The sequence below is a fragment of the Nyctereutes procyonoides genome, unplaced genomic scaffold (genome assembly GCF_905146905.1).
Source record: "Nyctereutes procyonoides isolate TBG_1078 unplaced genomic scaffold, NYPRO_anot_genome, whole genome shotgun sequence".
NCBI lineage: Eukaryota > Metazoa > Chordata > Mammalia > Carnivora > Canidae > Nyctereutes > Nyctereutes procyonoides.
Genome location: NW_026575136.1, coordinates 7,279,815 through 7,307,146, shown reverse-complemented (window position 1 = coordinate 7,307,146; position 27,332 = coordinate 7,279,815). Strand labels below are relative to the sequence as shown.

The 27,332-nt window shown below is 38.7% G+C and overlaps 1 protein-coding gene across 9 annotated transcripts in view; it reads left to right on the top strand.

Moving 5' to 3' along the window:
• Positions 1–27,332, top strand: part of LOC129495548 (glycosyltransferase-like domain-containing protein 1) — a 388,336-nt gene that overhangs the window by 332,013 nt on the left and 28,991 nt on the right. The gene's annotated exons all lie outside the window — the stretch shown is intronic.

Below are 27,332 nucleotides of genomic sequence, written 5' to 3'. Positions count from 1 at the left end.
GTGGTGTCGTTTGGTTTAGCCTAAAGTACTCCAGGATACTCTCCCTGGAGATTTTTTTCAATAGCATCTGGCTGGAATACCGTAGGATATGTAGAATATTTACTTGATGTTACGTAATGTTGATGACGATGAATCCTAGGGTGACTCTGGTGATTGCCTCTTACTCATTCAGTAAGTCCAGTTGAGGACGAGTTTCTCATCCTGAGAAGAAAGAAATGAAAATATAAAAGGCTTCAATTAACCAAATGGCAAGTGGAGATGGTCATGGGATCAGCATTGCTTTTACAAAACATATGTTTTGTTTGTTTTAGATTTGGGTTTTTTTTTGGGGGGGGGAGAGGGCTAGTGAAATGCCTTTATAGGAGTTATAAAGACAAATCTCTCAGGACTTTGTTAAAACGGAATCATTCATTTTAACAGAAGGGTAATAGAAAAAGTGTCATTATGTTGTTTGGGAAGAAGGGCTCAAACTGGTTAAAACCAAAATAATTTCTTAGTTATCACTGAAAAATAAATCCAGAAGGGAAGATCCTTCTAGGTTATTTTTTTCACCTACCCATCCGCCATCGTCCAGATGTGTGAACCATTTTAAAACAATTCATTGAAATTACTTTCTAAACTGTTAACAATCCCAAGTGAATGAGAGTCTATGGCTTTTCTGAGTTATCCAAACTAAGGTTCAGTGTCCAGATTTTTCTTTCTTTCTTTCTTTTTTCTTTTCTTTTTTTTTTTTTCTCAATCACACCAAAGAATTCTAAGTTAGAATAGCAATAACTATTATAAAATATGTAAGGGTTTTTTTTTTCCCCTTGTATCATCTTATTGGCTATGCAACTAATTAGCTATTTCAGCACTATTCAGGCTAACATCATTTGTTGGTTAAACAAAAGAAGGGGAAATTTCAGAAACACAAAGAGCCGAAATGTTTGAGATTTGTTCTTACTCAGATGTATACCTCATAGTGCCTATCTCCTGTTGAAGGAAATAATTTATCGTGATCTTAGTCAAAAGCATTTCTCTCTTTGCTGTCCTTTTTTATTAATTTAGATATGTTTCTAGGATGAGAAATGATGTTACTTCTAATTATGGTTACATGTAGTTAATTTCCTTCTTTTTCCTAAGCTTGGTGTGAAAGGCAGTTTCCTCCAAAAGAGGGGTGGGAGGGGGATGGGGGGGAGCTGGTTACCGGGAGGGGAGAATACTGATAGAGCTGATCTTCCTGTTGCCTTAGCAACAGATTTATTTATTAGGGGTTGAAATGACATGAGTTAATATACCGCATACCTGCTGATCGGCAAACTCCCCTATTTCAGCTGCAGTTGACAATTAAGTCCTGGACAGCTACAGCCAGGGGTTAATGTTCCTCATTAGGAGAACTAGGTCATTACTGGGAAATCAAGGCACTTAAGGCAGCATGGGTAAAATACAAAATTCAGCATCCAGACGAGTGAGGCTTTTTTATGTTAATTAACCTTATTTTCCTAGGTTTAAAAAAATCTTATATGCACATGACAGTGGATCAATTAATTGAAAAAAAAAAGAGCTAGTTTACTTTACTCTGAGTTGTCTTCATTTCCTTTGCAAGGATTTCATTATTTTATGGAAAATTCTTATGTCTATATGATGAGTAAAAAGGGTATTAAAATTAAGAAGGGAATCATCATGGAAATCAGCTTTACCACAAGGGAATGAGCAAATAAAAGCCTTGGAAATGAAAATAAATAAGCTTTGCTAATACCTCACCTAAGGAGCAGAATATAAGCCCATCAGAGCTGGGAGATATTTAGAGGCACTTCTTTGCTTCTTTATTAAGCAGTTACATAGTTATTTGACCTTCAGAAACTGAAACTTTGGAAAAGTGATTCCAAGTGGTTTGTAAACATTCTATTTGCAGAAAGCGTGTAGCAGTTTAACAAACAATAACTTTCCAGTTCATAATTGGCTTTTTTTTAATACCAATAAAATTAGATACATTAGTTGAAAGTTTTTATTAAAATGTCTGAGTGGGTGTTTTTTTCCACTTGATAAGTTCATAAATAATGTATCAAGCCCCTTCTGAAAGCTTTGTTTTCTTATTTCTTTAAAGAGCCATTATGTTGAAAGGGGGGTATTTACAGAGTCGAAACAGATTTATTGCCCAGAATCCTCTTTTATCTTCATTTCGGTACTATACCTCCACTGAAGCCACTTCTGACCAGTTCTTTCACTTCTGGTAACTTTCTCTGTGTGACATAGACCAAAACGAAAAGGTGCTCTTTCCAACTGTATCCCCTGAACCACTTTGTCCGCTCACCAGAAAAATCTGAATCACTGTGATTCTTCTCCCTCTACCCAAACACTATAAATGATTGGTTGATTGACTTCCAGTCAACCTATTTCCAGAGACTTAGTTTAGAATTCCTGTTGTCCCTTTCCCCCTCATGGAAAAAATGCACAACTCTCCTTTAATTGATTAGCTCTCGGTGATTCAGTATATATTTTCACCTCCTCCCCACGATTGTTCTCCTGTTATCTAAGTGGGACGAGGCTCTTAGATGACTTCTTTAGAAAATACCATTGTAGGGCGCCTGGGTGGCTCAGTCAGTTAAGTGTCTGCCTTCAGCTTAGGTCATGATCTCAGGATCCTGGGATCGAGTCCCACGTCAGGCTCCGGGCTCGGCGAGGAGTCTGCTTCTCCCTCTTCCTCTGCCCTTCCCCCCATTCATGCTCTCTTTCCCTCTCTCTCTCATATAAATAAATAAAATCTTTAATAAAAGAAAAGAACAGAAAATACCATTCTGGTGAACCTCTATATCATATATATTGCCACTTATCATCTGACTTAACATAACATTTATGCATTAGATGGCACCTGTCGGGCTGCTTCCTTCAAAAAAGCATTTCCACTCTGAAATTAGATGTGATTCTTACACAACAGCCTCTTTTTACCTACCCTGACCAGTCCTTGGTTACTAACGAGTTCTCTCAAAGAAAAAATTGTTTCCCCTTTTCAGAATCAGCACCCGAGAGCTAGAGTTATAGAATAAGGGGATATGGAAGAGACTCTTAGCTATTCCCCAGATTTCTTTCTCTTTTTCTTGGGAACACGGTTGGACTGCATGTTCCAGGCTCCATTGCAACTTGGCATGGCTTTATGACTAGGTCTTAGCCATTAAGTGTAAGCAGATGTGATGTGGGATACTTGAGGGCCCCACTTCCAGGTGGAGCATAAAAATATGCCACCCACAGTACCCAATGAACTCTCCCTTTGGAAGGGGCAGACAGAGGAGGTGTCTTGTTGAAGACAGCAGTGCCTCCACTGGCTTGGGGCCTTGAATGACCTCTAGAAGAAGTCTGCCCTTTTGATCTGTCAACCTGACTTTATTTTTTTTTTTTAAGATTTTATTCATTCATGAAAGACAGAGAGAGAGAGAGGGGCAGAGATACAGGCAGAGGGAGAAGCAGGTTCCCTGCAGGGAACCTGATGTGGGACTCAATCCCTCGTCCCCAGGATCACGACCCAAGCCAAAGGCAGGTGCTCATCTGAGCCACCCAGGGGCCCCAACCTGACTTTATAATGAACCATTATGCTTGTTTTTTTTTTTTTTTAAATCCCCTTCACCTATCATATAAGTCATTTTTAATGTAGCCCACGTCCCTACCTTAATGAGTGCAGACAGCTAGTACAGTAATCCAGCAAATATGGCAGTGGTTTGACTTGAGAAGTAACAATGGAGGATGTAAGGAGCGGCCAGGATCTATTTTAAAGATTTTGGCCTAGGTGGATATATACAGGTGCTATTTACTGAGATGTGGATATATGTAGGTACTATTTGCTGAGATGAGAACGCTTGGGGAAGAGAAGGTTTTAAAAAGTTTGCCTTTGAATATATTAAGCTAGAGATACCTCTTAGAATGCTAGTGGAGATTTCCAGCTGGAAGCTAGATGAACAAGTCTTTTTATTCAGATGAACAGTCAGGCCAGAAAACAGAGATTTGGGAGTTCATCGGCATGGAAATGTTCAATTCCTATAAAATATTTAAAAATTTTGGATTTTAAGTACACTTTTAAAGTTTCTTCATTTTCAACATTAAATCTACACTAATTCTGTGGGCAGCAGTTGCAGCTTGGTTATAGGGTAGTGTAGTAGAGTCTGGTCTCTCTACAAGTCCTGGGCCTCAGTTAACCAGCCTTGTGTGTGCCTTTTAAGCCAGTTACCTAGGCTCCAGCTTCAGTTTTCTTCTTTATAATATGGGAATAATATTAACACATTATACAGTTGTTCTGAGGGTTAGGGGAGATGATATATGTAAATAAGTCACCACAGTTCCTGGCATAGAGTAAGCATGTAATAAGCATAAGCTATTATTATTAGTAAATAATACAGACTGCTTCATTACCTCACAAAGCACTGTCACTTTTGACCACTGTCTCTTATTGGTTAAAATCAATTTTTTTTTCTTAACTCTCCTAGAAAAAGAAAAGAAAAGAAACAGCTAAATAAAGTCGTCTTTTTTTGTCTTCATTTTCAGCCTACCCAAAACAAGTACATACTGTACAGAAAAATGGAATTAAGCTACAGAGCACACACTTGTAAGGAGCAGCATCTGCCTTGTAAATGAAGTCTATAAAAGGCTACCAAATGTCCCTTCACATTTTTATGATTGTTAGGGTATTACTAAACCTGGATGGAAAAATGTTTTTTGAGGCTCTTACATCAAGCACCCACACTGTCAATATCACAAATTATTTCCGTTTTTTACAAGATGGCTGCCCTGCGGCTTCCTTAGGAAAGGCAATGCTATTTTAGCAGGAGTGATATAGTTTTAAAGATGTGATTTGGTAAGAAGCACTTTCTACCTTTATAATTGTCACATTTTTAAGCACATGCCTTTTAAAAACAAAAACAAACAGCTTTAATGGGATATAATTTATATATCACAAAATTCACCCATTTTAAATATGCAATTTAATAGTTTTTAGTAAATTTGCAGACCTGCGCAGCCATCACCACAATCCAGCCTTAGAACATTTCCATCACTACAGAAGGAATTCTTCTGCCCCTTTTCAGTCATTCCTTGTTGACCCTGACCCCGTGAAACCACTAATCTGCTTGCTCTCTCTGTAAATTTGCCTCTTCTGGACATTTCCTATAAATGGAATCATACAGTAGGGGGTCTTTTGCTTCTGATTTCTGTCACGTAGAACAGTGTCCTTGAGGCTCATCCGTGTTTTGGCGTGTATCAGGAGTCTCTTCTTCCTAATGCTGAATAATACTCCACTGTATGGATATGACGCATTTTATTTATTCATTCATCGTTTGGTAGACATTTGGATTGTTCCTACTTTTTTGACGATTGTGGATAATATTCCTCTGGACGGACTCTTTCATAGAAATCTTTGTGTCGACATACGTTTTCATTTATCTTGGGTAGATACCTAGGAGTAGAATTGCTAAGTTGTTTGGTAAATTTATGTTTATTTTTTAAGAAACAAGCAGATTGCTTTTAAGAACACTGAGTAATAACTCTTCCTTCTGAGGTACATTCATTCATTTCAAAATATTTTTGAGTTTCTTCTAAAGCTAGACACCGTACTAAGTACTAGATATAGGCGACTCTTTTTTTTTTAAGAATTTATTTATTTACTTATTTGAGACAGAAAGAGAGAGAGAGAGAACACGAGTAGGGGGAAGGGCAGAAGGAGAGAGAGAAGCAGCCTTCCTGCTGAGCAAAGGAGCCCAATGTGGGGGCTCAATCCCAGGACCCTGAGATCATGACCTGAGCTGAGGGCAGATGCTTAACCAACTGAACCACCCAGGTGCCCCTAGGCAACTCTTCATTATCCACTGTAACTGGAAGGAAATGTAATCTGGATATTTCAGATCCCCTCCTTATTCCTAAACCTAATATTGGGCATTCTTTCAAGCATCAAGCATCTTCACAAAAATTCTATGATCTCACTAGACCTATTATTCTAAACATGTACCTAGCATGTATATGATAGGTAGTTGCCAGGAATTCAAAGAAGAAAGGCAAAATACTCTGCTCTTTAGGGGCCCACAGTCCAGGAAGGGAGACAAGTTTATAATGCTTGCATATATTCTCAGCGTCTTTGCGTTTTCAAAAATATAATATCTAATTCAGACTCCTTCTTTTCCCCCCTAAACTCCTATTTATAAATAGCGCACTAATTCCCTTCACTCTGGGCTGCAAATGATTATCTTCTTTGATTTCTCATCGCTTTACTCTGTTAGCTTCATATGGCTACTATAACAACATATTGCATACTTGACAGCTTAGAACAATAGAAATTTATGCTCTCACAGTTCTGGAGCCTGAAGCCCAAAGTCAGTATCACCTGGCTAAAATCAAGATTGTCAGTAGGCCTCACTGCCTCCAGAATATCTAGAGAAGAAACCATTCCTTACCTTCTCCAACTCCTGCCAGCTGCCATCCTTGTTCAGGTTATGGCTACCTCACTCCATCCTCTTCCTCTGGGGTCCTCCTCTTCTGTCTGTATCAAATCCACCTTTCCTCCTTCTTTAAAAGATGGATACATGTGATGCACTTAGGACCTAGCCAGATATTCCAGGATAATCTCCCAATCTCAAGATCGTTAACCACATCAGCCACATCTGTACAGTCCTTTTTTGCCATATAAGGTAACATTAATAGTTTCTAAGGATTAGGATGTGGAGATCTCTGGAGCGGAGGGTTGGGGGGGGTAGGTATTCAAACTAATATAAACTGCAAAAAAATAAATAAATAAATGAAAATTAAAAATAAAAAAATAAACTGCATATGCAGTCAATATGAAGTCTTTCATTCATCCATTCAGCCACTCATTTAATATTTCTTGATCATAATATTACAGAATTAAGTCTTGAGGATACAGTAGTAGGGAAAAGTTCACACAAGCAGTCCTTGCCTGCCTGGAACTCATAGCAGACCTTAATCAAGTAAAATTTGCCTCAGAGAAGTGTTACAAAGGAGAGATGGAAAGACAGAATGACGTGTAGCTTTTTTGTAGACATACTGCACATCCATTATAAATGCTTTAAGCAATGCTGAAAATTCAAGACAAATTAGAAGTCTACCATAAATAGGTATAATTCTCCTTTTTGATATTTCTTTCCTTCCACCTTTCTATCTCATAGTTTGGAACTTATGTACTATTTTGCTTTCTTTAAAGTTAGTACCCTAGTGGTTTTAATATTCCTCAAAAATTGCCTTGTTGGTGGCAAGTTCATCTCAAAATATCTTTCATTTCTCTATTATTCTTTGAGGACATTTTTTTCTGAGTATGCAATTCTGGGTTGAGATTACATTCTCTCAGCTTTATTTTGCTACTGAGACATTACATTATCAGGCTCTTCTCTCTAGCTACTTTAAAGACCTTTACTTTGTCTTCTGTATACTTTACTTTCACATGGTATTTGTAGGAATGGATTTCTCTTTGTAATCTTATTTGGGCTTGGTGAGATTTCTTAAATCTTGGAATCAGTGCCTTTCATCACTCTTGCAAAATATTAACTCTTATATCTACAAATTATTGCCTCTGCCTCATTCTATCCTTTTAGGGTTCCAGGTATTGATCTTTCTCACCATCTCCTGTTTCTTAACCTACCGTCCATGTTTTACATATCTTTTTAATTGGGTTTATCTTCAAGCTTACTATTTCTCTCTTAATTCCAATCATTTTTTAAATTTCTCTCGAACTTCTTTTTGTTATTTTTTCAAAACGAGCTGGTCAGTTTTAATCATCCCTTGCTCTCCATATAGTCTCTTGTTTCCTTAAACACTTCAAACACACTGTTATAACCTACGTTTGATCTTTCCAATAGCTGAAACCTTTGTGGCTCTGCTGTCTTTCCTCTCTTTGTGCTTGGTGTCTTGTTTCCTGGGTGCATTTTATTTTTCACCATAAATCCATATCCTTTGGAACTTAACAAGGGGAATTCTTGGAGAAATGGCTGAATTGTATCTGGATTTCTCCAGAGGAAATGTGTGTTTGCCTGTGTCAGATGTTTAAGGGAGCTACCAGCCCAGCACTAGTTGAAACTAAATTCTCAGTTAAGATTGTTTGTAGTCTCGTTGGTTGGTTGGTTGGTTGGTTGGTTGGTTGGTTAGACCACTGAGGTAGCTTCAGAGTTGTTTGAGGGCCAATGCAAGGTGAAGATGTTGCAGGGGAATTTTATTAGTCTGTAACAATAACATACATTTTTACATCTCTCCAGTGGATTCTTTTCATTCCATCGCACTGGGTCCCCTTGCCCCTGGTTCTAATCCTTGTAAATGTAAACCTAGACTACTGTAATCACTTCCTCATTTTCTCTTCTCTGATCTTAGCACAGTCTAGTTCATCTCTTGGGTTAATACACAGTACTGTCTCCATCTTATTTTGCTCAGAGTCCTGTGGCTTTCACTCTCTTCATCAGTCATCTCAATCTGGCTGTCCATTAAAATGAGGTTTTTGTTTCTTTTTTTTTTTTAATTAGAAATCCCTAACCTCCTTATCCCAATTAAACCAGAATTTCTGAGCGTTGAGCCCTTGTGTCATCCCAGTCAACTCTAATGTGAGGCAGGACTGAGAACTATTAGCCTGCCAAAACACACACACACACACACACACACGCACACACGCACAAAATGGAATTGTCTTCATCTAGCACTTAAGACTTCGTAGCATAGTGGTGCTCAACCCTGCTGTATATCAGAAAATACCTAAGTGCAAGCCCAACTCTGAACGCTGACTCAGTTGATGTAAGATGGAGACAGCAGAGTGGAGCTTTTAACAGTTCCCTAAAGCCTACAACATGCAGGATTGAGAACCACTGTTCTAGAATCATAAATTAACAAACGTACAAGGGTCAGGCTGGTAGCATTAATGAGTGAAAGGGTTAGCTGGGAACTGTGGGAAACTGGAGAGTTTCCCACTCCATATACGGCAGGCAGCCCTTCCTGATTGCAAAATATGGTCATCACTTGGCAACTCCTGCTCTATAGTGTAGCCTATTTCTCCTTTCAAAGCTCAGTATAGAACTCGAAAAATAAGCAAGTATACATATCCATGTGTGTCTATGTTTGTGTGTGTGCTTCCTCCATCCAGGAACTGGAGTGTATGGCTACCTTACTTTTTTCCCAACTCTACTCTTGCCCATGTGATTCCCTAACTGCAGTGCTTTCCTCCCTCCTCCTTATCTGTGTAAATCATCAACTACTCTGAAACGACCAACTCTTGCTTTCTCTGACATGAGGATGGAGAGCTGATAACTGGAGATGTGTATTTGGGAGAGGCCCTTCCCAGGCCTGTCCCCTTCTGTCTCGTGTAAACCTCTCTCCTCTGGGCTCTATTTAACTTGATGTACTTCTTTGCAATTTAAATAAAACAAAGCTTTATGTAGTGAAACTTTTTGGTATTTTAGCCTTATAGTTACTGCCAAATAGTTGATTTTATGAATAGATATTTATTACTTTAAAGAATCCATCATAAAATGTTAAGAATTCTTTATGTAAGATAGTAGCTATTAGGAACTAGGAGGTCTTAACTTGTGGATTATTTAGATAGGTGAAGATTTTAAAAAGCACTAAGACTGAATAAGAGGTAATTATGGCAGATGGAGTAAATAAAAAAAAAAAGAGGTAGGAAAGAGTAAAACAAAGTATCTCATAATCTGATTTGGGCTGGGGAAAGATGAGTCAGCTGGAATGTCTTAAGTAAACTAACAGTGACAACAAGCCATATTCATTCCTTAACGTAAAATGTTGATGTGCAAGGCATTTATTCAAAAACTTATTAGAATGATCTTGCCCTTTTAGGGGAAGGTACTCATATTTGTAATTTAGCATAAGGACCATGTTAAATGAACTTGAACTATAGTACCAAGTACAAAGAATCCAAGATGTAATCATCACTCATTCATTTATTCACACATTCAACTCATATTTACATGAGGCAAGGAAGTTGGCACCCCCAGTATCCACATATGCCAGATTGTAATGTCTGAGCCCAGACTACAGCCAGACTGCCTGGTTTGAATCCCAGGTCGCCCCCTTACCCTTGGGCCACTTGGGCAACGTGGGCAAGTTGCTTAATCTCACTAAGCCTCAGTTTCTTCACCTGTAAATTAAGTAGGAGAATGGTACTTACCCCACATGGTTGCTGTGAGGCTGAAATGATTTAATCTCTCCAGTGGTCTTAGAACAGTTCCCGATCCATATAAGGGCTATCTATGCACGTTTGCTGTTGTTATTAATCTTTGTTTCTTTATAACTCAGCCCAGTTACCTGAGGGTTCTCTTAGTGAATTCATGATAATTCAGCTAATTTTAGGTTCTCCCTATTTTTTTTCCTTTGGGAAGTACTTAAATTCTAAGGATGCTTAGTAAGCATCAGAGATGGTTTGGTCTCAGTTGGCCCATGGCCACATTGGCAACCTCTGAAAAGAATATTGTCCTGTCTGGTTCTTGGTGATCATCTCACAGAACTGGTGTCTACTGCGTTACATTCCCATCTGCCCACACACTGCGTTGTTCATGCCAGGTGTACTGCAGGGGCCTCTCAGCACGACACAGTGCCACCTGCATCGTGCTGCAGCTTCTTCATCCTGCTGAGGGCCTTTGGAAAATATGGTCGCTCTCCCATGTCACTTGTGGACCTCAGAAAACTCTGCAAACTTGCTCTCAGTCCTCCCTGACCCAGGCAATCTGTCTTCCTCAGTTGATCCCGTGCCATGCTGGCCACAGTTGCCCCTGCAAAGCTGCTGCCCCCCCCCCCCCGCCGGCTTCTAGAAGAAAAGGCACAAGACCAAAGTCACTCTCGCATGCAACCAGCTCTCTGCCACCCCGTTTCTCCCAGTTTCCAGCCTTGGACATCCACTCAAGAGTATCTCCATCCTCTCCAACTTGCCTCCCTCAGCACACAGATTTTTCAGGAGGGGGGGGGGAAGAGGGGGAGATGGGGAGGGAGAGTGTTAAGAGAAACCTACTTAGTTTTTGTCTATAGAACTATTATATAGACTTCAGCATCAGAATTTTAATATAAAATTCAAGACTTAACTATTTATTTGTCTTTTCTTTGCATTTCTGTTTAATAACCTTACCTTAAGGGCAAAGATTATAGAGTATTTTTGCTCCTCAGGCTGGGGGTGGGGGAAGAGTAGATTTGCAAAGTAGCAAATATCCAGGGAGGAAACCCATTAAGCACATTGATTAATACTTCAAATATTATCCTTCTACACATGTATTGATAGGGCTTCTTTTGAGACCCCTGCCACAGAGAGCTCCCAGATAATTGTAGTACAGCATAATAAGGGAAAACCCAAAAGAGGAAGCAACTCATTCTGCCTAGAAGAGTCAGGCAACGCTTCACTGAGGAAGTGAAGATAATTGAAAGCGGATTCCATCAGGCACATTCCTCCTCAGCTCCTGAGCCGCATATGCTGCAAGATAGAACACCAAACGAAACCAAATGTGAACCTGTGCTCAGGGAGCCCAGAAAGACTCCACCAGAACTGGTAGCAGTGCTTTCTTTCACATTTCCATTGGTAACTCTAAAACTGAGGTGAACGGTCTGGTGGGCGTCCTTCCTTGTGTTTGGGGTGCACCTGGACTGGACCAAAGTGGGAGCAGGTGTGAGGAGGGCTGGTGGCAACTTGATGTCCCTATTCCTACCTGAGCAACTAGAAAGCTCTGGTCTTCTCTTGTACCAGGGCCTGGAACTACTGGACTAGAGGCCAGATTTTTTTTTATTTTTTTTTTTTTATTTATGATAGTCACAGAGAGAGAGAGAGAGAGAGAGAGAGGCAGAGACACAGGCAGAGGGAGAAGCAGGCTCCATGCACTGGGAGCCCGATGTGGGATTCGATCCCGGGTCTCCAGGATCGTGCCCTGGGCCAAAGGCAGGCGCCAAACCGCTGCGCCACCCAGGGATCCCTAGAGGCCAGATTAAAAGCTCGTTGCACACCTGACCCGTACTTTGAGAGCCAGCCTCCAGCTGCAGTGAGATGGGCAGAATTTTTCCACACAGGCACCGGCCCATCTCACTTATGTGTACCCTTTGCCCTTCCTCCCAGCAGGAGCCTTTTAGCTGCTGCCCAGACACCCAAAACTGGCTTATGTCTGATATTTCACACGATTCTTACCCTCCTTGTACATCCTTCACCTCTCAATCTTGTCTTCTTGACCTTCCTTCTTTACCCATCTGAACTTACGTTCTCTTAGTGATCTGTTTCAATATATTAATCCCCAGAGAATACAAGATACACACATGTGCACAGACATCCTTTTACTTTAAATCACACTAACATATAAATCCTTGCTAGTATTTTAGTGTGTTAACTCCCTGGGGGGATTTATTTACTAGGACCACAGCACCTTGCTAAAACTGGACCGCTAAGATATAGAAGGTTCTGGCTTTAAGGAGCTTCAGGCATTCTTAATAGTTATAGATGAGATTTATAGACAGTGGCTTTTCCTTTTCAACCCTAAAATCAGAGCATAGGAGCAACAACCTGTCTCCTTGACTAGAACCTAGATTCCTCGAGGGTTGGGTCTCTGTCCTCGTTAATTATACTTGTGCCCCAGTGCCTTGTACAAGTTGTGTCTGGCACACGGCAGTGCTCATTCTCCTTTATGGGAATTACTGACTTCACACAAGGATATTCTTGTCTTAAGGCCAAAAACCTATCCTAGGTAAGAGATTTTATTCTTGTTCTGAGTTTTTACACTTTAAATAAAACACTATGAAAAAATACCGATTAAGTAGTCCTAGAACCATACTGTGGTGTTTCGTCCTAGATCATTTTGAACATAAAACTGGTATACTTGGCGTGCCTCCTAAGGTCATTGATATGCAAGTTAAAAAAAAAAAGACCCCTTTGTAACTTCTCCTTGATGGATCATATACTGTGAACCCAATTTCCAGATGAAAACAGTAAGAGGCATTTATTATGTATCTGTCCTATGAATGCAACAAAGATATTATTTTTTTTGCAACAAAGATATTAAACCACTAATTTCTTTCCTTGATTTAAATGGGTAAGATTGTAACTCATTTTAGTGCTTAGCAGATCTAAAATGTACCAATCACATTAACATTTCATCTTAAATAACTTTTGAAAAGTATTAAAAGTTTAAGAATACAAAGCAAAACAGAAATAAATATTGAAGAAACTCTATGCAATAAAAAGTTAATTATTTAATTCTGCTCTTTGAATACACACTATCAAGAATATGGACAGAATTTTTCCTAATGAAATAGTGTCATAAGTGAATTACACATAATAGTGAATCATTGGGTAAGTTCCCATTTAGAAAGTGTGATACTGGGATGCCTGGGTGGCTCAGTGGTTGGGCATCTGTCTTTGATTCAGGTAGTGACCCCGGGACCCGGGATCGAGTCCCACATCGGGCTCCCTGCGTGGAGCCTGCTTCTCCCTCTGCCTGTGTCTCTGCCTCTCTCTCTCTCTCTGCATCTCTCATGAATAAATAAATAAATCTTAAAAAAAATAGAAAGTGTGATACCATTTTTATTTTAAAAAAGAGAAAGTTCCATAAACTTTGACTCTAAATCAGAAGGAAGAGGGTTTTTTTAATGTTTACCTTTTTAAAAGATTACCTTTTTCTTAGGATTTTGCATGGGAAATTCAACTTTCAGTGCCATTCTAATCCATGAAAATGGATGAACTATGTCGTCAGAAAAAAAAAACTATTTCATATACCAGCCAATGTATTTCTGTAATCCTCCCAGAGAAGATGATTATCAAACAGACCACTTCTTGCAAAAATACTTTCAATGTCTGATCTCTTACTTAGCACTTTATTCGCTGCTTCTCGAGACTGAACCTGGCACAGAGAAATTCTTAGCACTGGCAGCCCACAAACCCTGTGGATGTTGTGCTGAAGGAGAAATATTTGACTTTGCACCCTAAGCCCACTCTTTACTGTGGAGAAGCACCTTGTGCCAGTTCTCTCTGCGAATCCAAGGGTATCCTCATCCACTTCACCTGTGTACCTGTTGATCCTCATTATTTTTTACAGCTTACCCACCTATTGTGTGGTTCAGGGTTTCTGATGTCTTATTTTTGTGGAAGATCACATTTGCGCTCCATCTCTAGTTCTTCTTGTTGCTTTTGGGTAATTCTGAGAGGAGAAGAGGGATGACAGTTTACTCTCCTGACTTCAGTTCTAATTATCATAAGAAGGTGATTTGGTATAATGTTCTAATAGTCCTGGGAAGGAATGATGAGTGTGTGAACCATATCAAGAAAGGGAAGACAATGATGATAATGATAATGAGGAGTTGGTTCAGGAATTGATTGTTGTTGTGAGGGTGACTGGGTTAATGTGGCTTGGGTGACTGGATTAAAGGTGACATTTGACAAGATTAGGGATACAATCCTGAGAAGAAAATTCCAGTTGTAAATATGTGTATCTTATACAAACAGAAATTTTACTTTAAATCATATTCGTAACTCCGTGCTGTAAATAATGCCTCCCATGTATTGAAGGCACACTATACTGTTTCCATGTGTAACATAGTTGACACTTTAGATGCCTCCACGTGTAATTATCAAGGTAAACCTTATAAGCTCAACACTGGTACATTCCACTTACTATCAATAACTGATTATAAAGCATAGCAAGCTTTATTTTTCACCCACTTATGATGGCTGTTAAGCTCATGGCAGGGCGGGGGGCACCTGGGTAGCTCAGTGGTTGAACGTCTGCCTTCAGCTCAGGACGTGATCCTGGGCTCCTGGGATCGAGTTTTGCATCGGGTGCCCCACAGGAGCCTGCTTCTCCCTCTGCGTATGTCTCTGCCTCTCTCTATGTCTCTCATGAATAAATAAAAATCTTTAAAAAAAAAAGCTTTCTACAATAAGCTAAAGTGAGCGTTCAGCATGTTTTAGAAAGAATGTTTTTTTAAAAAAAATTTTATTTATTTATGATAGTCACAGAGAGATAGAGAGAGGCAGAGACATAGGCAGAGGGAGAAGCAGGTTCCATGCACCGGGAGCCCGATGTGGGATTTGATCCCGGGTCTCCAGGATCCCGCCCTGGGCCAAAGGCAGGCGCCAAACCGCTGCACCGCCCAGGGATCCCAGAAAGAATGTTTTTTTAAAAAAATAAACTCACTAGAGGGGCTCCTGGATGACACATTTGGTTGAACATCCAACTCTTGGTTTTGGCTTAGGTCGTGATCTCAAGGGTCGTGGAATCGAGCCCCTTGTTGGGCTCTACACTCTGAGGAGTTTGCTCCAGATTCTCTCTCCTCCCTGTACCCCTCCCTGGCTCACATGCTCTCTCTCTCTCTCTCTCTCTCTCTCTCTCTCTCTCCATCTCCTCCCCACTAAATAAATTAATAAACCTTAAAAAAAATTTCACTAGAATATTCTTGAATTTCCAGTTCAATAAATGAAGAATAAAACAATGATGATTATAATAATCATCATAACAACAATAATAACAGCTATCCTTTATTGTCTATCTGCTGTTTCCTGGGCATTACAAATTGTTCCATAAACATCATCTCACTTAATCCCCTCAACAGCCCTTTGAAGTGAGTGCGATTAGCCAGACCGTTACAGATGAAGAAGTTAAATCTCAGAGTGGTTTGGTAGCTTGCCCTGGATTACAGCTACTAAATATCAGAACTAGGATTTTAACCCTCTTTCCATTAGGCTATATTGTCCATCTAAACTGTTTTACTTCATTTATTCTGATAAAACTCACCCTATAGTCACTTATGACTAGAGTCAGAAAATGAATTGATGATTATTGGCTTTAGAGAAGTATCTTCTTCCTTTGGGTTCACCAAACACACTATATGCCATAGTTGACTAATTATCCATTCTTTACCAGAAATAATGTGTTCTGATATCTGCTAACCATAAGTATATTTAATTAATTAAGACTTTGGTTCATGTGACTTCCCATTCTGGAGCACCTTTTCTTGAGCAATATAGTTAACTAATAGAATGTAATATTATTACAATATTCAGAATCTTTTGTTCTTTTTCATATGAATAAATAGTATACCTTTAGCACCTAATGTGAGCAGCTCTTAATAACTTTAAAATAAGCAACAAATGACTAGAGTAATGAGGTTTGAGGCCCAACTTTTTTCTCTTATGGTATTGTAAAAGGAACTAATTAGAATAATACAGATTAATTCCATTTATAAGGATGTAGGGAAAATGGAGAGAATACATAATTAATCCTGTTTATAAAATGAAAAAACGCAACATATGTAGCAACAAGAACACATCATTTTGAGCAGGTCTTTCTAGAACAGACATTCCATATTGTGTTCCTCCTTTCCCACAGTCATTGCCATGACAATCTGGTATGCTTAACAGTCGCTGCTGAGTAAGGGAGACTGTCTCTTCTAGGGGATCTCTGTGTCAGCCAAAAAACACAGCAGTCTTCTTTGGGTCTAGAAACAAGACATACTATGTGGAATGGACAGGATTTTTGCATTTTTCTCCCCATTGGAGGGATTTCTTATGAATTACTCTGTCCATTTCTATTTTAACATTTCAGAAATCAGAATGAGGCTTTGGAGTGGATTTTTCTCTTCAAGTTAAGATTCTTTGCCATGTGATTGAAGACCTTGTCATTTCTAGATGTGACAAAATGTCCACAACTGAATATGAAAACCTGTTATTAAGAATTGAAATCCATTTCGATGAAAGACATCTAATAATGCAGACCATGTTTAATTCTCCATTAAAAAAAAACATGATCCTTCATGTCATTTCATAGACCTATCCTACCGTAGTTTTAAAAATATGACTGTCTCTATTCAGCCGTGACAGAACCATCATTCATTCATTTCAAAGTCATATTTTGAGTGCCCGCCAACTTCTGAGTCAAAGAGGTTCTCTGATGTTGTGGGACTTCCAGACTAATTATAAGGGGACAGCATACAAGTAATTATGAAGTAACGTAAAAGAACACATTCATGAAATCATTAGTAGCATATGAATGCTAGTAGTTGAGTGATTCAGAGTGAGGATGGCATTACACAGGGATGACTACTAGTAACAATAGATTTAAAGTCAATGAGAGAGACAATGGACAAGGAGTGACAGAGAGGTAGGGAGAGCATGTTCCAAACTCAAGAATCATAGGCACAAGAGCTGTAGATTGTGAAGAGCAGCGAGAAAGGGAGAGAATGAAAATGAATATGAATACTAGTGCTTATTTGGGGGGATAGCAAGGATAAATGGTTGATGGAAATATCTGAATGTTGGATAGGGCAGCTTGATTTCAATTTAAAGGCTTTTAGTTATTGTCAGAGAAGAGATATCTCAGGAAAATCATGTTGAAGAAGATAATTGGAAAATGTTTTGGAAGCTGAACTGGCAGGGGAGCAGTCTGAAGCTCAGTGATGGTATAAAGGTATGAGGTGAGAACATGGTATTCTAAAAATGGAAATGATCAAGCAAATCTTAAATTATTTGTCTAGAAAAAAATGGCAAAGTTGGTAATAAGTTGATTGGCAGGACAAGTTTGGAAGCAGCCTCCTTGCGTTCAAAAATGTGTTTGGCTTCAGATCCTGGAGTATTGGGAGAATGAGGCCATGCTGATACTAGAAAATTGTTTGGTCATTAGTGCTGAGTTCAACAGGGCAGCAGTTTAGTTTTTAAGTATTATGGATGAGTTAGCATTGGAAGGGCCAAGTGAAGATTCTGAATATCCACCTGATTATAGAAATCATAAAATCACCATTTACAGTAGATGGGAGTAAGAAGATTAGATTTAGAAGAGGTGATCTAGATTTAGAGTTGAGTCAGGGTGATAACTTTTTCAACAGTATGCCAGGCCTTTTCTAGACATGGGGAATACCAGATAAGCAAAGGCATAAGTTCTGCCCTTGTGCAACTTAAAACATAGCAGAAGGTAAAGCAGGTGAAACTTTGAAAGTCGGAGAGTTCCAAAAGTAGAGTGAACATTGTAGGAAGGGAGGAAAAACAAGAAAGAATTAAGGATTCTTCAAAAGAGAAATTTGAATGTTAAGAAAAGCATCACTTTTAGTATTTGAAACATCAAAAAATGAGAAACAATTTAAATGTCCATTAGCAGGACAAACCGTTTATAAGTAGGACAAAATTATACTAAAAATTTTGAGATATTAGGTAACCATTTGAAAATGAAATATCTGGGGAACCCCAGGTGGCTCAGCAGTTTAGCGCCTGCCTTCGGCCCTGGGCGTGATCCTGGAGACCCGGGATCGAGTCCCATGTCGGGCTCCCTGCATGGAGCCTGCTTCTCCCTCTGCCTGTGTTTCTGCCTCTCTCTCTCTCTCTGTCTGTCTCTGTCTCTCACTAATAAATAAATAAAATATTTTTAAAAAGTAAAAATAAAAAATAAAAAAATAAAATGAAATATCTACTTGTGTTGGTGGGTATAGATGTCTGTATTGTATTTAGTGAAAATGGAAAGTGCAAAATGACTGATACTGACCTCATATTTATAAAATGAGAAAGATATATACAAAAATACGTTCACACAAATATATGTTTGCATATGCCTAGAAAGAGGTCAAACCCTGCACACCGAAGAACTGCTGGTAGGGGTTACATCCGAGGAGTACTATCAGGAGGTGTAATAAATAGGGGAATTCAGTGAAGACTTCATGTATTTCTGAATTATTTGTATTTTATTATAATGGGCATGCTTTTTTTTTTACAGTTGAAATGTATATTAAAATAATTGTAGATTCACCTTTAGTTGTAAGAAATAATGCAGAATCTCATCCTGGAACTCTGATGCTATAAATATTGGATCTTCTGTTGTCTCATAGGTCCCTGAGGTTCAGTTCTTTGTTTATGTTATTTTTTTTTAATCTGTTTTCTTGCTGATGTTCACATCAGGTAAGTTCTGTTTATGTCAAGATCACTGATTCTATTCCATGCAATACTTTTTCTACTATTGAGCCCATCCAGTGAGGGTGCAGGTCTTTTTTTTTTTTTAATTTCCTTTATTATATTTTTCAGCACTATTATTAACATCTTTTAGATGCTGAGATTGAGCACTTTAAAATCGTAATGTACGCTTCCTGACAGGGTAAAATAGGAAACAAGAATCATGAATCTTCCTATATAAGAGGTAGAAACACAATTCTCAGAGGTGTCCGCGGGTTTCCTAGACTGAACCCTGCAAGAAGTTTATAACTATAAAGAAGGTGGACTGCTGGGGTAGCTCCCAGGATAGCTAGCGAGAGTTTTGAATGTATTTCTTCATATCTCTTAGAAATGTTATAATTCAAAATATACATATAAATGATTAGTTGGTTTCAGATTACAGACCCAGTCACCACATTTGACAAGGAACAACTTTATTACAGAGGGAAATAGAAAGACTTAGTAATGAATTGGGTAAAAAGTTTAGTTCCATAGAACCTCCCAGGACTGAGAGGAAGTAATTATGTACATTATGATGATTTAAAAGTATGTGTAATAGTGGATGCCACTTAAGTAACATCCAAGAATGGGGAAGACCTAATTCATCTTAATTAAGGCTCTTCATGGCTTGCCAGTTCTTTGAGGCATGGGTATCTGCAGACTTGCTGGCCAGAGTTGCAGAGAAGAAGAGCTTATTGACAAATTAGATGGCTGAATGAAATTATTGTATACAATATCCAGGGAAAGAGGAAATCATTGTCAAAGAGAAACAACCTGGGGCTCTAAGCTTTTAGCAATGGGGAGATTTAAAAGGTAATCATGTTGTGGTACCTAATGGGAAAAAAATGATTTCTTTTCATGGGGTGGCCATCTGGATGGAATGAGTGGGAAGACTTAATTGGAGAGAAGGTCATTGGGTTGTAGTCTAAGTACACTATGTGGAAAATAAGCAAGGATCATTTCTAAGAAGACAGAGTATGATCAGTGGTGTCAAAGGTAAAAGAAAACATAAGAGCATGAGAATAATTGGGGCAGGTGTGGGAATTGGTATTGTTAGAGAACACTTTCATCCAAGAGAATGTGGGAATGGGAGCAAAGTTGTAAGGAAAACACAAGAAGGAGAAAAGACAGATGACACTCATGTTCTAAGGTGAGATGATCTGTGAAAAGTCACCTAGAAATACCTCATTATTGGAACTCTTATGATCAATAAATGTTATCGGGTAATAGGAATAACTTAAAAATGCTAAAGACACAATTAAAGAAATTGTAGAGTAGGGAGTAGGATAACAGGCTTCAGGAAGGAAATGGAAAATAAGAACACAGGTCTCTCAAAAAGAAGCAAGGTGGAAGATCTGGAGCTCTAATAGACTTTGAATTTTGAAAGGCAGACATCTCTCACTCTGCTGTTAAGAGGAAGGATGTGGATAGGAATGTGCAGATGGCATGAAACCCTGACATGCATAAATTAGAATTTTATTTTTCTATAAATTAATTTCTGTGCAATGGGCCATTTCAATATGGTGACAGAAAGCTCAAGCAGTTCAAGATCCCATCTTCCAATTCCTGGTCCCCATTCACAGGCCACTGCTGAGGGATCCCTTTCTTCTGTCTGCCAACTACTCTGTGATTCTTCCATGACGTGCTAAGAAACCACGGCTCCACCATTATGCCTACCACAGCTCAGGAATCTCTAACGCATGTCCCTAGTACTGTCTGCCTAGATATACACACTCAGACATTCACTCTCTGGAGTTGTGCTTCTCCCCCAAGGTTCTGACCCAGGAGGTCCAGTGCATGGCTTCTGGGACTCTCTCAAACTTCTGTTCCCCTCGGCTCTCTTCCATCAGTCCTTCATGTTTCTTGTCTGGAAGTGAAACAGCAGCATGGGGTGGAAGAGTATGTGCTACACTCATGTGACATTTTGCTTAAATACGTATACCCATCTGAAGTCCTTACCATTTCTACATGGATTGTTGCTCCTGTAATCAACAAAGAAGATTGCCTTCCCCTTTCGGTGGGAGTTGGAGATCTGCATTTCCATCCCATATCTTTCCTGAAGCAACAGACTTAAAATATCTTAGTATCTTGAGTGTACTGGAGAGGAGAGGAGATGGAATCAATTTGTTAACATTTCTAAAATATTAAAATACTACCAATACTAAAGATGAAGAGAATGAGAGTTTATTATAGATCTGCCGGGAGCCAGGCATTTCTTCATTCCTAACAACTAATTTTTTAATGTATTATTGTTATCCCATTTTAAGGATGAAGAAACTGAGGCTATATGTGGTTATGTAAAATAGTTGTAGTCATACTGCTGGTCAGTGGCAGAGCCACTTTTCTCTGGACTGCACCTTTCACTCCTCCTCTAAAAGTAGAGTTGGAAGACAGAATGCAGTATGAACAATCTTCAGAAAAAGCCACAGTGGATAGCCTTGGTCTTGGTCAACCATAAATAAATATTGGTGGGGAGGTCTGATAGTGTTAGAGAAAGGGAGGCACTAGTAGTATCCAAGAGAGACAGAGATGGAAAGAAGTCCAAAAGTCGGTGGTGGCTAAAATTCTTGGTTGAGGGACACCTGGGTGCCTCAGTGGTTGAGCGTCTGCCTTTGGCTCAGGTCGTGATCCCAGAACCCTGGGATCAAGTCCATTATCAGGCTCCCCGCAGGAAGCCTGCTTCTCCCTCTGCCTATGACTCTGCCTCTGTGTGTGTGTCTCTCATGAATAAATAAAAAAATCTTTATAAAAAAAAATAAAACTGTTGGTTGAATTCTATTTGAAGCAGCATTGGAGTAGCAGAAGCTGAACGCATGGAGGGAAACTAGAAATGATTGTTGCTATGTCAGGCCTGTAGAGGAGAGTGAAGCATTTATGGCCCTAGAAGGGAGAGTAGAGAAGCAAATGATCACAACTAGCACAGGGTGATAAATAGAAGCTTTATGTTATTGAACATAACTGAACATCACTGAATTTGGGAGTAAAGCAGTACTCCATGATGAGGAAGTGAAGATGGAGGTTTAGCAGCATATCAGAAAGGGAAAGAAGTTTGAAACCATGGTGTTAGATCATCACTTGATATTACTTGCACATATGCTTATTGCCATCTGTTATACAATGGGTTTTAACCTCAAGTCAGAAGAATCTAAGGAACGTCCAGGGCTTGTTGGTCTGGAAACAAAATCAAACCAAATGGACTAGAGGGGTCAACTCTTTTTCTTCTCATTATATGTGGGAAGAGAGAAATTAAAAATCAAAGATTGTATAGAAGAAAGGTAATGACTTTGGAGTGTTGAGAGACGATTTCAAATGCAGCCTCAATCTCTTCTATAGGCTCTTAAATGGAGGAATAGTTGTATTTGTTCGACTACTTGGTTATGATCAGGTGCCTGGCCTGGAATCATGAACATAGGAACCCCACAAATGTAATTCATTTTTCCATACCTCCATTTATTCAAACAAGTAGTTTTTGGAGCAGCTAATTTTCCTCCAGATAATGTATTAGTCGACATCGATCACATTTATGCTGCAGTAACGAACATCCCTCCCCCATATCAGTTGCTCAACACCGCAAAAGTTGCCTTATCTCACTAACTCAAAGTCCGCTGCATGTTTAGGTGGCTTTGCCTCCACATAGCAGTCCAACTGCTTCACTGTTCTGACCTCACAGTCATCACACAAAGACCCCCACAAGGATTACTGCAGGAGACTAAGTGCTGTTCAGAACTGCTCTAAGATGCTTCTACCTGGCAGTGACACAAATCAGTCAGCGTCCAACCCATTGACCAGAACGAGTTCCATAGCCTGCCCTACTGGGAGGAGTTGACCCTTGAATCTTCTGTGTGCCCAGAAGGGAAAAGAACCAGATACCGATAAACAGAAGTAAAGTCCCCCACTGCTTGGCGAGGCACTGGGTGACTCAGAGTGAACAAAACAGACATCCTTCATCTGCCCCCCATGGGGCTCTCGGGCCAGAGTGCCACGCTGCTGGGAGACAATAGCATGGGTAAAGAGCCAGGTTTCTGCCCAGGGGATGTGAGGAACTAGATCAAAGAGATTGCATTCCGTAAGTATAAAGTTATCTGGGAAAATAGGAAAGGGTAACAGTTTAGTGTAAGTGACAAGTATGGAGAACTTAGAAATCCTCAATAAATATTTACTGAACGAATGTTAAATGAGGAATAAGAAGAAATTTAGCTCTACAAAACTAAACGGGAAAGGCAACAGAGAGAGAACAGATATAGGAAGAAAAAACACATGGAAACAGTTTATGCTTTTCAAATGTTCTGAATAATATTTGGGAATAAAAGCTGTTCTTGCTATATCTGCTGCTTCCAGTAAGACTGAAATATTTCCGTGCTGGTCGCTTCTGCCATAGTTGGGCTGCTTGAGGAACTCGTTCCCAGCCAGACTGTTTCATTCTTACCTATTCAAGAGTGAAGGGATTGTGGGAAGCTTGGGTTTTGACTCATCTTCAAGAATGTTTTGTGATCAATGGGCAGCTATCAAATGTAGAGGCGTCACAAGAAAGTAGGAATCATGCTGCTATACATACTGGAAATGGTACAAAGTTAGCCAGAGATCCTATGAATATGATTTTATGGCAAAATGTTTGGGAGGGGGGAGTAGATATTCCTTAAAAGCATTAAAAATGATCCATATTGAAAAAAATCTTTGCTAAACAATAGAAAACATGGGGTGGAGAGGAGGAGGGAGAGAAACCTAAAAACAACAAACCCCTGTTAACATTTCAGTGTAGTTCATCGCGACTTTTTTCTAGGCACACATACCCCTTTGTCTTATAAAAGCCGGTCATATGATAAGTAGTACTCTGTCATTTTCCTTTTACTTAACAGTATTTCTCGGTTTTCCATGTCAAGAAGTATACTTCTATAGCATTATTTTTTTATTTTTTTAAAGATTTATTTATTTATTCATGATAGAGAGAGAGAGAGAGAGAGGCAGAGACACAGGCAGAGGGAGAAGCAGGCTCCATACAGGGAGCCTGACGTGGGACTCGATCCCGGGTCTCCAGGATCAGGCCCTGGGCTGAAGGCAGTGCTAAACCGCTGAGCCACCCAGAAATCCCCAGCATTATTTTTTTTTAATATTTTATTTTCAAGTAATCTCTACATCTGTTGCGGGGCTTGAACTCGCAGCCCCAAGATCATGAGTCACATGCTCCACCGACTGAGCCAACCAGGGTCTGTTGCATTATTTTCAATGCAATGTGGTATTGCCTATGTATCCAGATATATTCCTTTATCATCCCTCTAGGTTGTTTACAGATGGCTGCTACTACAAGCAATGCTGTTATGAACATCCTCTACCTGGATTTCTAGACACCTCTTTATATTTGATAGGGTAACGTTTCTAAATTACTGGTGCAAAAGGCATCTACACTCTCAATGCCTATTATGCATATTACCAAATTGCCTTCTAAAACACTGTTTCACTTTACATCCCTACAATGGATAAGATCAAAAGAGTGTTTAGGAGCCGGTAAATCTACAAGTATGGTTATAAAGACTTGAGTGTATTATTAAATGTGTGCCTAAGCTTCCTAGCTATGGGGAAAGGGGGCACTATGTTATTTTAATCCTGTATCCTATTTTTAATGCTTTGTGCTAAAATCATAAATAATGCGATAATCATAAATCGCATTAGATTTCTTAGAAAGAAATTTAAGACAGATTCATGTACTCTGCTAAATGGGTTCGTTAATATCATGAATGCTGGGATAAATTCCGTGGATGACCCATATGGATATTTGGAATGTGCTCCTCACTCAGCAGAATATATTGAGCTCTGCCATTGACTGTCATTCGTGCCTTGATATATGGCATTCTTTTCATCTTTTCATTGATATATGGCTGTGGCTAAATATCTGTACACAGCTTCTAAAGATCATCTGAATGCTAGGAAATTTCTCCTTTTTCTTTTTTTTTTTTTCATTTTTTAATTTTTTTTATTTATTTATGATAGTCACAGAGAGAGAAAGAGAAACAGGCAGAGACATAGGCAGAGGGAGAAGCAGGCTCCATGCACCGGGAGCCCGATGTGGGATTCGATCCCAGGTCTCCAGGATCGCGCCCTGGGCCAAAGGCAGGCGCCAAACCGCTGCGCCACCCAGGGATCCCAATTTCTCCTTTTTCTAAAGAGGAAACAGAAAAAAAAACTTGAGCAAAATTGACTAACTTTGAGGGACATGGATGAAATAAAGTATCTACTTATATATGATCTACTAATTTAGACATAAATAGTACTTTAAAGTGCATATCATGTAAAATAATTTTAGAAGTATTGCTCTTTTCCCACCCTTAAATTTCATGAAGCAGTTTCAGCCCAACTCCCCCTTCCGTGCATTCCTGACATCAGTATGGTGGGTGCCATCTTTTCAGGAAGCTGGCATGTTTCCAGCACCTGTCATCTGGAACCCTGTCTAAGCTGCTTGAGGTGCAAGACTTGGGAAACTGTCATCACTGGAAATCTTTTCCTTAGCTATAAAAACCCACTTACTACTCATGATCTCCAATAACCACTATTCTATTACTTTGTGTGTGTGTGTGTGTGTGTGTGTGTGTGTGTGTGTGTGTGTGATCCTTGAAATACTTGTTTTCAACAACATCCAACACTTTGAACTGTTAGGTCATGTCTCTCAAAATAATTACTAAGTCAATATTAAATTTCTTTGCTTCTGTTTTTTACCAGTCCCATCGAGTGAATGACTGCTCCCACTGTCCAAAACTGTCACCACTAGGTGTTGTTTCAGGTGAATGCAACTTCCCTAAACAGTGCTTTGTTCAAAATAAAGTAATTGAGAGAATGCCCAGTATTACGAGAGACGTCAGAAGGACTTTAGTATAAAATGCCTCTTTTTCCTGAGGGATAATTTTGGGGAAGAAAAATCTCACTTTACATTCATCCATATATTATAGCTTAAACAAGAGAGAGATTCATACAAATCTCTTTTGTGTTCATATGCAAAGTGACTGTTGAATATGAAAGCTTTTGTCCACCTATAAAAATATCTAAAGAAATGGTTGAACTGCTTTATTTTTCATTTAAGTAAATTGAATAAAAACATTTTTTAAAAATCAAAAGGATGCAGTAGGATTGTAATGCATTTATCTGGTACAGAAACACTGAAAATACAGGTTCATTAAGCCTGCTGCCTTGAAAACACTCATATTGGAATCTTTTAAGAACTACAGCTTCTACCCAGTTAAATCTCCTCCCAACCCCAAACCACATTTATTTTAAGTTTAATACAAAATAAACAAACAAACAAAACAGCAGGAAATGTTTAAGATAAATATTCTCTTGAGGATCTATAGCCAAAATTTTTGGAACTCAAAATGAAAAATTTAGAGAATAGAGTGGCTAGATTTCCCTATGGTCTTACTCTCTCTTTAAGATATATTATGTTATATTGTTTCCATTCTTTTCATCTAAGCACTTCCCAGAGAATCAGGCTAAAAGAACATATTACAGATTAGGTGGCAGCTATTTGATTGATATGGTTGCAGATAGCATATGGTGTATTCTTTAGTTTCAAACTGTTTTGAGTCTTTGTTCTTGCCCACAGCATATACAGTATATATGAGAACTATCCAAAAACTTCCCAATGGTACGTGTATATAATATGCATCATTTTAAAAAGCGATCAACATGTCGCCATTGCATTCTTTATTATTTGAAGTAAATCAAATCAAGAGATACCGAGCTTAAAATAAGTTGTTAGAGAACTCAAATTCTGTAAGATCTTATAATTCCATAAGATGATAAGTGCCGTTTTAAAATGTTAATCAGAAGATGCATTTGTTTTTAATTCTTGATACTGAAAATATTGACTGAATTGTGAATTAACACATTTAGGGTTGCAGATGTCATTTTTCATGAGATTTCCTGAATGATGTAATTTTCATATTTCATATAGCAGTTTGATCAATTTACAGATTTATTTTACATAATTAGTTGGTAAATGAGAAATTCAATTGCTGATATATAACTATTTCTCTGTAATATAAAAAATAAGTTAAAATTCTGAATTATAAATAAAAAAACAAATATTTAGAAGACATCTGGTCCACATCTGTCTGAAATAAGATAATTTAAAACAGTGCAATTAAATGCAAAAAATACTGAAATATTCACACCTTACAATGTAAAAAATAACTCATTTCATTTTAATATGATTTCTTGAATTGATGATTTTTTTTTATTTTAGTGTCCTTTAGCCTCTCATTCTGTCACTATACAGAAGACTGACAAGCTAAACAAACAAAAATAATCCATGTTTTTCAAAGCTTCTACTAAATGAAAGAATTATCTTTATTACTATTCTTTTATGAGTTGACTAACCTCCACTCCTGAGTTAATACTCAGCGGACTTAGACTCAGGCCTACCCCCTTTTGATGTATTTATAATTCTCCATTC